Below are 12,802 nucleotides of genomic sequence, written 5' to 3'. Positions count from 1 at the left end.
TGTTGGCGATTGAGAAAAGGTTTGGTCATCTTGTACTTTTACGGAAACATGTCACATAAATGTGAGGGTGGCTGTGAGCCCAAGCTCACAGTTGAGCCTGTGAGCTGTTGAGCCTGTGTTGAGCCTGTGGGTTCTGCCCTCTCTGTCTCTTTGCATGCCGTGTCTTGCTTGGCAGCGATTAGGGTCTCACTTTTTTTTTTTTTTAACTGTATGTATGCAGAGAAAACTTAGCAGTGTACATTTAAACCGGTTTAGTGGCAAGTTCTTTTAGCCTTCGTCTTCTCCACTTGGCAATGCAAGCCACAGATTTAGGACCCAGGACATTGCCTCCCCAGTGGTGGCAGATCTCACCTCATCTGGCGTTGAAATTGGTCCTCATAGCCTCCACCAGCTTAGCCAGAGCACCCTTGCCTTCTGAGTTAACCTGTGTGAAGGCGACAGTGGTGCCAGTCTTCCTGTGGACCATCCGCCCCAGCCTGATCTTTCCCTTGATGATGCTGTAGGGGACCCTGTCCATTGATACAGAGCAGGTAGGAAAACCACCAGCTCGGTGGGGTCTACATCATGGGCAGTCACCACTATCTGAACCTGAACCTCCTTGTTCTCCATGAAGGTGGTGACTGTATTGCCCCCTGTTTGAGGGAGAGCTGGTCTCTTGGTGGGGATGATTCCTTTCCCAGCAGCTTTCTTCTCAGCACGGGCCAGCAGCCTCTGCTTCTTCTCCTGCTTTGTCTGTGGCCTGTACTTGTGGGCAAGCTTAAGCAGCTGGATAGCTGTCTGTTGGTCCAGGGTCTGGGTGAACTGGTTAATGGCAGGAGATACTTTGGGATGCTTACAGAGGATGACCTTTTTCCGCTGATTTGACTAAGCATGCAAGATCTCTTTTGTGCCAGATATCCTGGCCAATGCCGATGTTCTTGGGGATTGCCTCCTGTTTCTTCAGGACAGCTGGGGTCGGAGTCATCTTCTTCTCCTTGCCCTTCTTTCTTTTGGGCATCTTGCTGGGCTAGAAGAGGCCTCACATTTTCAAAATATCATTCATTTCATTACCTGTACTTTTGTGACTAACATAATTTTTCTGATACAGTTATCTGGAATACCCCCTCTCCCCAGCTTTCTAGTCTATGTGATGCAAGATTTTGATATATGAAGCCTCCATTTGGCTGTCTCTCAATGGATATTTTGTCCCCTTCCAGAATGCCATCTTTCTGTCATATTACACTCTGGATCAATCATTAATTATAAAAATGTGTATGGGGCTGATGTTAAGACACACATCAAAAATATCATCTACCATGATCAAGTAGGCTTCATCTCAGGCATGCAGCAGTGGTACAGTATTTAAAAAATCCATCAAGAAAACAAAAACAAACCCATCAACATAATTCACCATATAAACAAGCTGCAAGAAAGAAAACCTCAGGCTCTAAGATCAACAATCAATAAATGGGACCTCATGAAACTGAAAAGCTTCTGTAAGGCAAAGCACACTGTCAATAGAACAAGACGACAGCCTACAGATTGGGAAAAGTAAAGTGGGAGTTTCTGATTTCTTTGGAAACTCAGTTGTATCATGTAAATATGTTTTTGTATTGGTCCCAAGTGTGGGATGTGGGAATATTCACCCATGAAAAACTGCCCTGTGAAAAGGCACATGATGTTTGTCAGCTGGAAACGACCTTGTATGAGGGGCATGGTTTTTGAGAGTTGGAAGTATCCTTGTGTGGACTCTGAGACAGGATAAGTAGAAGCCCACAGACAGGGAGACAATGCTTTTTGCCTCTCCATGCTTTGCAAGGGTTCACATTGCTTTGCTGGTTTTGCAAAGAGAACCTCTTCAGAGAACTTCTCGTGCTGCTTAGGTGGAGTTTTGCCACCTCAGCAGACTCTTGTCATTTGGGCAAAGTCTTTCCACTTCTGCTGAGTGGTGCCACCATTGCTGCTAAGTGCTTTGCTGTTTGACAGGGGTGCTGGTAACCTGACAACTGAGACTGGTATATCCCCAAAGAACATAACAACCCCAATCAGCAGGAAGTAGCTAAAGGAGGTCTACAGCCCCCTTTCTTACTAATCTCCTACCTATGGTTGGGGGTTTGGAAAGAAGGTGGAGGCATTTAAGAACCTTAAATAAAGTAGATGTTTGAAAAATTTAAGCCCACAGAAAAGAACTTCACTAATCCTACATTTGACAAAGGGATAATACCTCAACTATATAAAGAACTCAAGAAATTTAACACCAACTAACTAATAATCCAATTAAAAATGGGGTACAACTCTAAACAGAGAATTCTCAACAGAGGAATATTCAATGGCTGAGAAGCACTTAAAGTCATGCTTAACATCCTTAGTCATCAGGAAAATGCAAATCAAAATGACTCTTGAGACTCCTTCTTACACCCATCAGAATGACTAAGATAAAAACCACAAATGGCAGCACATGCTATCGAGGATTTGGAGAAAGGGGAGCACTTCTCCATTGTTGGTGGGAGTTCAAAATTGTACAGCCACTCTGGAAATCAATCTGGTGCTCTTTCAGAAAACTGGGAATAGCTCTACCTCAAGACCCAGCTATGCCACTCCTGGGTATAAATTCTCTACCATACAACAAGGACACTTGCTCAACTATGTTCATAGCAGGCTTATTCATAATCGACAGAATCTGGCAAGAAACTAGATGTCCCTCAACTGACAAATGGATAATGAAACTTTTGTACATTTACACAATGGAATAATACTCAGCTATTAAAAACAAGAAAATCATGAAATTTGCAGGCAAATGGGTGGAACTAGAAAAGATCATCTGGAGTGAGGTAACTCAGATCCAGAAAGACACACAAGGTATGTGCTCACTTATAAGTGAATTTTAGTACAGGATAACAATATTGCAACTCACAGACCCAAAGAATATAAGTAAAAAGAAGTATCCAAGGGAAGATGCTTAATTTCCACTCAGAGGCAGAAATATAATAGATGGTGGAAGTGGTTGAAGAGAGGAACAGGGTAAGAGATGGGGCACAGAGAAAATTGAGGGTTGATATTAGACCTGGTGAGAGCATGGGCCAGAAGATGGAGGGCTTGCAGACAGAAGAGAACTTTGGGTGGGGACTTCTCTGTGATAAGCTGGAGACCTATGACAGGGTGGGCTTCTGGGAAGATATGAGGATGATTCTAGCTGAGACTCCTAGTAACAGGGTCATGGAGACTGAGGAAGCAACCCTCTAACTAGACACTACTCCTAGTAGAGGGAGGGAATACCAATCCCCTCACAAAAACTTCGACCCAAAATTTTCTCTGCCTACAAGATGCGCAGAGCCAAGAATAAGGCAGAGATAGAGGGAATGTCCAACCAATGATTGGCCCAACCTGAGACTCACTCCATGGGAGACAGCCAACCCCTGACACAATTAAAGGTGTCTCTATGCTGTCCTCTGAGAGGCTCCACCCCACATCTGATGGAAACAGATGCAGAGACCCACAACCAAACATTGGGTGGAGCCCAGGAAGTCTTTCAAAAAAGTCGGAGGAAGGATAGAAGGACCTGGAGGAGACGGGCTCTACAAGACCAACAGAGCCAACTAACCAGGGCCCAGAGGTATCTGTGGAGACTGAAGTCCCAACGAAGACCATGAATGGATTGGGCCTAGGCCCCCTACACAGATATAGCCGATGGGCACCTTGGTCCTCATATGGGTCCCCTAATAAAAAAATGGGGGCTGTCTCTGACTTGGTCTCTTGTTGCCTGCTTTTCGATCACTTTCTCTTGATGATACCAGGCCACAGGAGAAAAGGATGCACCCAGTCTTGATGTAGCTTAATGTGCTGGGGTAAATGGGTAGGGGTACTTCTCTTCTCTGAGGAGTAGGAGAGGGACAATAGGGGAAACAAGGAGGGGGTGAGGGACCAGGAGGAGAGGAGGGAGGGCACTATGACCAGGATGTAAAATAAATAAATAAAAATTAAAATAAATGATTTAATTAGTTCTTTAAGAATTTCACACAATGCATTGTGTTTTATAAATATTCACCCTCTTTCCCAACTCTTTCCAGAGTCACCTTCTCTTTCCTTACTCACCAAATTGGACTTAATGAGTATGAAAAAAAATTGAGAATTTAATATGCGAGTATAATATTGATGTCATTTCTCCTCGTCCCTCCAACTATTCCTGTGCTCCTCAACTTCCCTTGATTTCATGATCTCATCTGTAATTATTGTTAGACACTCACACACACATACACACACGGAGAGATTTATTTAGTACTGTTTGTATGTACATGTGTTTATGGTTGATCACTGAGATTAGATAGCTTATCAGACAGATTGTCCCCTTCCCAGCAACCTTTGACAGCCTGCAGCTCTTATTTAGGGGTGGGGGCTTGTGAAAATTTCCCCATCAACATTGGGATGTCAAATGGTGAAGTCATTATGCAAGTTCTATTTAGTTAACCATATTATTGAGATTTCACAGTAAGATTCTGTTGGTTTACAATTTCTGAAAGACACTGTCTCTTGGTTTTGTTGATTCTTTGTATTGTTCTTTGTTTCTGGGTTATTGATTTCAGCCCCGAGTTTGATTATTTTCTGCCTTCGACTCTTCTTGGGTGTGTTTGCTTCTTTTTTTTTTTTTTCTAGAGCTTTCAGGTGAGCTGTTAAGTTGCTAGAATGAGCTCTCTCCACTTTCTTTATGAAGGCACTTAATGCTATGAACTTTTTCTTAGCACTGCTTTTATTGTGGTCTACAAGTTTGGATATATTGTGCCCTCATTTCCATTGAATTCTAGAAAGTCTTTAATTTATTTATTTCCTCCCTGACCCAGTGGTCATTAAGTTTCCTTGAGTTTGTAGGCATTCTGTTGTTTCTGTTGTTGTTGAAGTCTAGCTTTAATCCATGGTTTGTCTGATAGAATATAAGGTATTATTTCAATTTGCTTGTGTTTGTTGAGGATTGCTTTGTGTCCAAGTATGTTGTCAATTTTGGAGAAGGTTTTATGAGGTACTGATAAGAATGTATATTCTTTTGTGTTTAGGTTAAATGTTCTGTAGATATCTGTTAGACATCCAATTGCCTCGTTACATTGTTTAGTTTCATTATTTCTCTGTTTAGTTTCTGTGTCAATGATCTGTCCATTGGTGAGAGAGGTGTGTTGAAGTCTTCTACTATTAACCTGTGGGGTTTGATGTGTGACTTTAGCTTTAACAACAACCCACCCACAAAACCTTTGATTCAAAAATTACCCTGCCTACAAGTACAGGGATAAAGATGGAACAGAGATTGGGGAATGTCCAACCAATGATTGGTCCAACCTGAGACCCCACCCCACAGTAGAGAGCTAGCCCTTGACACTATGAATGATGTTCTGCTATGCTCACAAACAGGCCCCTAACATGACTGTCTTCTAGAAGGTTCCACCCTGCAGCAGATCCAGACAGAGGCTAGGACTTGCACCAAGCATGGGGAGAAGCTTCGAGGGTCTTATAGAAGTGCAGGGGAAAGATGGAAGGAACTGGAGAGGACAGGAACCCCACAAGAAGACCAACAGAAACAACTAACTCAGACCCACGGGGCTTACAGAGACTGAGACAGAGTCTAAGAAGCATGCATAGTCTGGACCTAGGCCCCATGCACATATGTGGCCAGTGGGTGGCTTGGCCTTCATGTGGGTCACCTGGTGCGTGTGTGGGGTGTTTCTAACATGGCCTCTATTGCCTGCTTTTAGATCACTTCTGCCTGGAAGGACTGCCTGGCCTGGCCTCCATAGATGAGAATATGCTCAGTCCTGATGACTTGATATGTTGGGAAGGGTTGATATGGGGGAGGAGGCTTCTGTTTTCTTGGAGTAAAGGGAAAGGGAAGGAAAAAGGAGGGGAAGAGGAGACTGGGAGGAGAGGAGGGAGGGGACATCCATGGGATGTTAAGTAAATAAACCTAAAAAAAAAAAAAAAAGACAATGCATCAAGTTGACATTCTGGTCCTCCATCTTTTTCAGTCTTTCTGTCTCCTCTTACACAATCTTCCCCAGTCTTAGATGTAGGAATTGGGTTTTAGATATACCAATTGGGGCTAGGCCCCCTATGGTTACTTTTTTTTCTCTGCGTTTTGACCAGTTTGTGGATATCTATGATAGTCTTCATCTGCTTCCCAAAGAAACTTCTTTGATGGGGTGTGAGATTTAAACTTCTCGGTAGATATAAGGGTAAGTATTTAGAATACAGCTAGAAACTATGTTGATTCGATGGAATGTCAGTTTTAGGTTCTCCTCTAGAATCTATGACCCCTCCAGCCATGGCAGCTGGCTAGGTTTACAGAACGAAACATAATTTATCTAATTAAACAGCTGTTGGTTACCCCTAGATACAAGTGCCACTATTGTTCCACTGGGGATATCTTGCCAGGCTGGTCATTATTGCATTGCGGTTCAAAGGCTTTATTGGACCTCCTTCTCAGATACTTTGGTCACAGGGATGTAAAAATATCTAATATATTTTGGGAGGGCAACTTATATAGACATATTGACTCTTAAGGAAGGACAGTGAAGCATGCTCCTTTTTACATGGGCTCTGCAGTATTAGTGCGGGTGTGTACCCTGTAACATAAGAATTATGATGTAATTTATTTTGTGACATTCTCACACAATTTAAAAAAAATTGCTTGCCAACTCTATAACTGCATAAGCAACATAATTAAAACTATTCATGAGCAGAGAGGCATTTTTATGTAGATGCAGCTGAGCTCTGCTGCCCTTGCTTTTGATTTCATTCTCAGCAATTACAGGGATATCACACAGATCAGCCCCTGCTCCATGTTTGCAGTCTGGCTCTCCCCTGCCTTCAGGCACTGCAGGACACTCTTTCTGCAGTGCTCTCTCAGATCTTTCACTTTGTACGAGCTTCCAGGAGTCAGCCAGGCACATGTTGACTGTCCTCCACAGCATCATCATTAACGTGTACCACTAAGCCCACAGGAAACGTACCGCACAGCCTCTCCTGTGCTGCTTCCACACAGGGAAGCGACATAAAATGAAGTCACGTGGAAAAAGATGGCTGTGTTGGCCAACCATGATTAAATGTCTTTAATACTAATAAATGTTTTGATAAATCACATGAACATACTGTTGGGGGCAGTGCCCTCTAAGAATGTTTGTTGAGTACGGACATGGTTGAAGCCCATGTCAGGGCCTTGGGAAAGAATGGGAAATGGAGGGAGTTCCAGCGTTTCTCAGCTTCATGGGGAATACACTTTGTCTTGCCCATAGAGGGGTGAAGGAGAACAGATAGACAGGGAACAGATGACAGCAGGGGGACATCGGTCACTCTTGTTATATGGGAATCATGTGTCTCACACCCTGTGATCTTTGATGTTTAACCTTACCAGAGTTTCACGCCCATACACAGCCTGTGCTATGCACCTTTTCAGCTTACAAGGAAATTATCTAAGAGACATACATAAACCAGCTCATTATCCTATTAAATTGTAGGCCTTAATTTTGTTAACTTTTTGTTTTTATTAATGACAGTTTATTCACTTTGTATCACAGCTGTAGCCCCATCCCTCATCCCATCCCAATCCCACCATCCATTCCTCTTCTTCTCCTATGCCCCTCCCAATGATAGGGGAGGTCCTTCTCCTCTTCCATCTGACCCTAGATTATCAGGTCTCATCAGGACTGGCTACATTGTCTTCCTCTGTGGCCTGGTAAGGCTGCTGCCCCCAGCAGGAGGAGGTGATCCAAGAGCCAGCTCATGAGTTCATGTCAGAGATGGTCCCTGTTCCTATTATTGGGGAATCCTCTTGGACACTGAGCTGCCATGGGCTACATCTGTGCAGGGGCTCTAAATTCTCTCCATGCATGGTCCTTGGTTGGAGTATCAGTCTCAGAAAACACCCCTGTGCCCAGATTTTATGGTTCTTTTTCTCTCCTTGTGGAGCTCCTGCTCCCTCCAGGTCTTTCTACCTTCCCCTTCTTTCATAAGATTCCCTGCACTCTGCAAAAAGCTTGGCTATGAGTCTCAGCCTCTGCTTTCATACCCTCTGCAGGGTAGTCTTTCAGAGGCTCTTGTCCTGTTCCCTGTTTTCTCCCTCTTCCTATGTCCATCTCTTTTGCCTTTCTGAATGACTGCTGATGATCACTACCCAGGGTCCTCCCTCTTGATTAGTTTCTTTAGGTATACAGATTTTAGTATGATTATCCTATGTTATATGTCTAATATAAACTTATAAGTGAGTATGTACCATGTATATCTTTCTGATTCTGAGATACTTCACTCAGGATGATCATTTCTAGATCCCACCATTTGCTTGCAAATTTCATGATTTTCTTGTTTTTAATTGCTGAGTAGTATTCCATTGTGTAAACGTACCTCAATTTCTGTATCCACTCCTCAGTTGAGGGGCATCTGGGCTGTTTCCAGCTTCTGGCTATTATAAATAAAGTTGCTACAAACATGGGTGAGCAAATGTCCTTATTGTGTACTTGAGCCTCTTTTGGATATATGTGTAGGAGTGGTATGGCTTGAGGAATATCTTTTCCTAACTGTCTGAGAAAGCAGCTGATTGATTTCCAGAGTGGTTGTACAAGTTTACATTCCCACCAGCAATGGAGGAGGGGTCCCCTTTCTCACATCCTCTCCAGCATGTGTTGTCACTTGAGTTTTTGATCTCAGCCATTCAGATGGTGTAAGGTGAAATCTCAGAGTCGTTTTTTGATTTGCATTTCCCTGATGACTAGGGATGTTGAGCATTTCTTTAAGTGTTTCTCTGCTATTTGATGTTCCTCTATTGAGATTTCTCTGTTTAGCTCTGTTTTAGTCCAATTAAAAACCCGTTTTTTTTGAGTTTTCTTTTTTTTTATTTTATTATTTTTTTATCAGTTACATTTTATTAACTCTGTATCCCAGCCGTGTCCCGATCCCTCATTCCCTCCCAGTCCCTCCCTCTCTCATCTCCACCGTGCCCCTTTCCAAGTCCACTGATAGGGGGACCTCCTCCCCATTCATCTGATCCTGTAAAAACCCATTTTTTAATTGGGTTACTTGATTTGTTGATGTTTAACTTCTTGAGCTCTTTATATATTCTGTCAGATATAGGGGTTGGTGGAGATCCTTTTCCAATCTGTAGGTTGTCGATTTGTTCTGAGGACAGTGTCCTTTGCTTTACAGTAGCTTTTCAGTTTCACGAGGTCCCATTTATTGATTGTTGCTCTCAGAGCCCGTGCTGTTGGTGTTCTGTTCAGGAAGTTGTCTCCTGTGCCAATGAGTTCAAGGCTCTTTCCCACTTTTTCTTCTAACAGGTTTAGTGTGTCTGGTTTTATTTTGAGGTCTTTGATCTACTTGGACTTTAGTTTTGTGCAGAATGATAAGTATGGATCTATTTGCGTTTTTCTACATGTAGATATCCAATTAGACCAGCACCATTTTTTCCATTGTATGGTTTGAGCATCTTTGTAAAAAATCAGATGTCCATGAGTGTGTGGGTTTATTTCTGGGTCTTCTATTTGATTCCATTGCTTGACCAGCTGGTTTCTATGCCAGTACCATGCAGTTTTTACTACTGTTGCTGTATAGCACAGCTTGAGATCAGGGATGGAGATACCTCCAGAACATCTTTTATTGTAGAGGATTGTTTTAGCGATTTTGGGTTTCTTGTTATTCCATATGAAGTTGAGAATGTTTCTTTTAAGGTCTGTAAAGAATTGTGTTGGTAATTTGATGGGAATTGCATTGAATCTGGAGATTGCTTCTGGTAAGATGGCCATTTTTACTATGTTAATCTTGCCAAACCATGAGCATGGGAGATCTTTCCATCTTCTGATACCTTCTTCTATTTCTTTCTTCAAAGACTGGAAATGTTTTTCATGAAAGTCTTTGATTTGCTTGGTTAGAGTCACACCAAGGTACTTTATGTCCTTTGTGGCTATTGTGAAAGGTGTTGTTTGCCCAATTTCTTTCTCAACCCTTTTGTCTTTTGTATACAAAAGGACTACTGATTTTTTTTTTTTGAGTTAATTTTGTATCCAGCCGCTTTGCTGAAGGTGTTTATCAGCTGTAGGAATTTCCTGGTAGAGTTTTTGGGGTCACTCATGTATACCATCTTATCATCTTCAAATAGTGATACATTGACTTCTTCCTTTCCAATTTGTATCCCCTTGATCTCCTTCAATTGTCTTATTGCTCTAGCAAGGACTTCAAGAACTATGTTGAAGAGATATAGAGAAAGTGGGCAGTCTTTTCTTGTCCCTGATTTCAGTGGGATTGATTTAAGTTTCTCTCCATTTAGTTTGATGTTGGCTATAGGCTTGTTGTATATTGCCTTTACTATGTTTAGGTACATGCCTTGTACCCCTGATCTCTCCAAGGCTTTAAATATGAATGGGTGTTGTATTTTGTCAAATGCTTTTTCAGCATCTAAGGAGATAATCATGTGGATTTTTTTCTTTCACTTTGTTTATAATATGGTGGATCACATTGATGGATTTCCATATATTGAACCACGCCCGCATACCTGAGATGAAGCCTGCTTGGTCACAGTGGATGATATCTTTGATGTGTTCCTGTACTTGGTTTGCAAGTATTTTGTTGACTATTTTTGCATCAATGTTCATAGGGAGATTGGCCTGAAATTGCTTTCTTTGTTGAATCTTTTGCACTCCACTTTCTATCCCCACAGCTGCCTTTGATGCCGTCTACTAAACTCAGATTTGCCCAATAAGTGGGAGCCTGTGGAAAAGGCATTCCCATGTTAGAAAGCGAAACTTTGCTTAAAAAGAAGTTTTTACCATAGCTTTCTTCTCCATTACTGTTGGAAGCATAGGCGAGGTCTCAAGACTATCAGCCACTTTGTAACCAAGAGGTATCACGACTGAGGCACAAAGTCAGCCTGTATTGAGGATAAAAAGCCAGACAGGTGTGAGCTGGTGTTGTATGGCTTTGTAAGCCAGTGACATCTGGCTCTCCACTCTCCACCACTCTTCCCACCTCCTACTATTGCTAATCAAATGTTAGTTGGCTGTCACTGGCAGACATGTGGATTATTGAGATACTAATTTTTCTATGGAGACAGGTTTTCTCATATTTTTGATAATCCTCTGATACCCTAAAATGTATGTACATCCTGTAGAACAATTTAATTTTTAGTTTTGAAACGATGCTCAGAGTTAATAAATGGAGAGAGAAATAGATTATAGGTTAAGTTTTTCCTGAATTTCCAATATAAAATATATAACTAAACATCAAACCCCATTTAAAATGAATATTTCTCAAAAATGTATTTTTAAAGCTCTACTTAAGAAGTGACTATGTTCTGACCAGGAGCAAAATAGCATAATGTTTCTTACAAATCTTAAGTGATGACTCTTACCAAGTCCAGCATCTATTCAGTTCCAGGAAACTAGATGCTACTAGGATTAAGCTGTGGTTCAATTATTCATTTTATTTTTGGACATAATCTCTTTGTAAGGGAGCAAGTGATGTGCTACAGAGACTGGCAGCAGTTTAAAATTATCATAAGGCAAAATAATAGGAACCTAAGAAAATTATGACAACATTAAAATTTCTTCCAGGGATAAGAAATTTTTTTTCAAGAGGGAAAAACAAATATTGTTTTCTCTCATGCCTCTGAAATGTGACCTGGAGTGAAGAGAGAGGAGAGAGAGAGAGAAAGAACAGAACTATTCCAAGGAAAAAATTTTATATATGAGCTTTATTTTCTCTAAATCAGTAACTTAGGAAAGTTTTTATTGAATACTTTTAGTTCAAAGGAAGTAAAAATTGCATCAGATAGTAAAAGCAGAAAATTTAACAATTCATAATCTAATAATTTCATTACAAGATTTAATGAGAAAAATGGTAAATTTAAGTTCTGTTGAAATTTGGTTCTTTATAAGTGATTGTGTTTTTTCTCTTCGTACAGTTAGTGCAGAAAGAAAGAGTAGAAGTATATTATGACATATTTTAATTATTTCAAGATGGGGATTTATAGCAAATGCAAAGTAGCTTGTTATGGCTACAGTTTCTCTTATTTTCATATAAAGGCAACAATAGAAATGGTCTGGTTATTCTTAATTACACTGATATTGGAAAATACATAACATAACACCAATATGATGTTACAGCGAGTGTTGCAGAGATCACAAAATACAAGTAACTCATTTGAAAATAAATTGCCTCTGATAAAACCAGACATTGTAAAATCATATAGGAGTGATTTCGTTTCACTTTGTTTAGATATTCTTAAGAAAAACATTTTATTAATACTTGTTAACATGAATCAAAACGCATCGTATTATTAATTTGCTGATGTTTTCTTGCCTTCTAAATTAGCTTTTAGGGCTCTGGATTTATATATATGGAGAGTGACAGAGGCATGTAGTGTTTCCCATGCAGATAGATGTGGTTGCATGGCTAGGCCTTGTTCAGAGTTGTGGAGCAAAATAGTGTCTGCATGTCTATTATGAGGCAAAGCATATCAGGACTTCAGAGCCAGGATGGGACAGAGAATCCACTCACTCTCCTTTTTCCTGGAAAGGGAAGCCAAGTGTTTTGATGACCATGATTCAACAAAATAGACCTTAGTCAGCCTGGATCCCTGAGGAAACATGCGGGGTGCAATCAGCATGTTTGGACCATTTGCTGAAGTATACAACAAGGACATTTGCTCACCCATGTTTGTAGCAACTTTATTTGTAATAGCCAGAAGCTGGAAACAACCCAGATGCCCCTCAACTGAGGAGTGGATACAGAAATTGAGGTACATTTACACAATGGAATACTACTCAGCAATTAAAAACAAGAAAATCATGAAATTTGCAGG

The 12,802-nt window shown here is 41.0% G+C and overlaps 1 pseudogene; it reads right to left on the bottom strand.

The window, feature by feature from the left end:
• Nucleotides 1-241: 241 nt before the first annotated feature.
• LOC110555741 (large ribosomal subunit protein eL8-like) lies at nt 242-997 on the bottom strand (annotated as a pseudogene).
• Between the last annotated feature and the right edge of the window lie 11,805 nt (nt 998-12,802).

The sequence above is a fragment of the Meriones unguiculatus genome, chromosome 6 (assembly GCF_030254825.1).
Source record: "Meriones unguiculatus strain TT.TT164.6M chromosome 6, Bangor_MerUng_6.1, whole genome shotgun sequence".
Taxonomy (NCBI): Eukaryota; Metazoa; Chordata; class Mammalia; order Rodentia; family Muridae; genus Meriones; species Meriones unguiculatus.
This window is presented reverse-complemented; position numbering and strand designations above follow the sequence as displayed.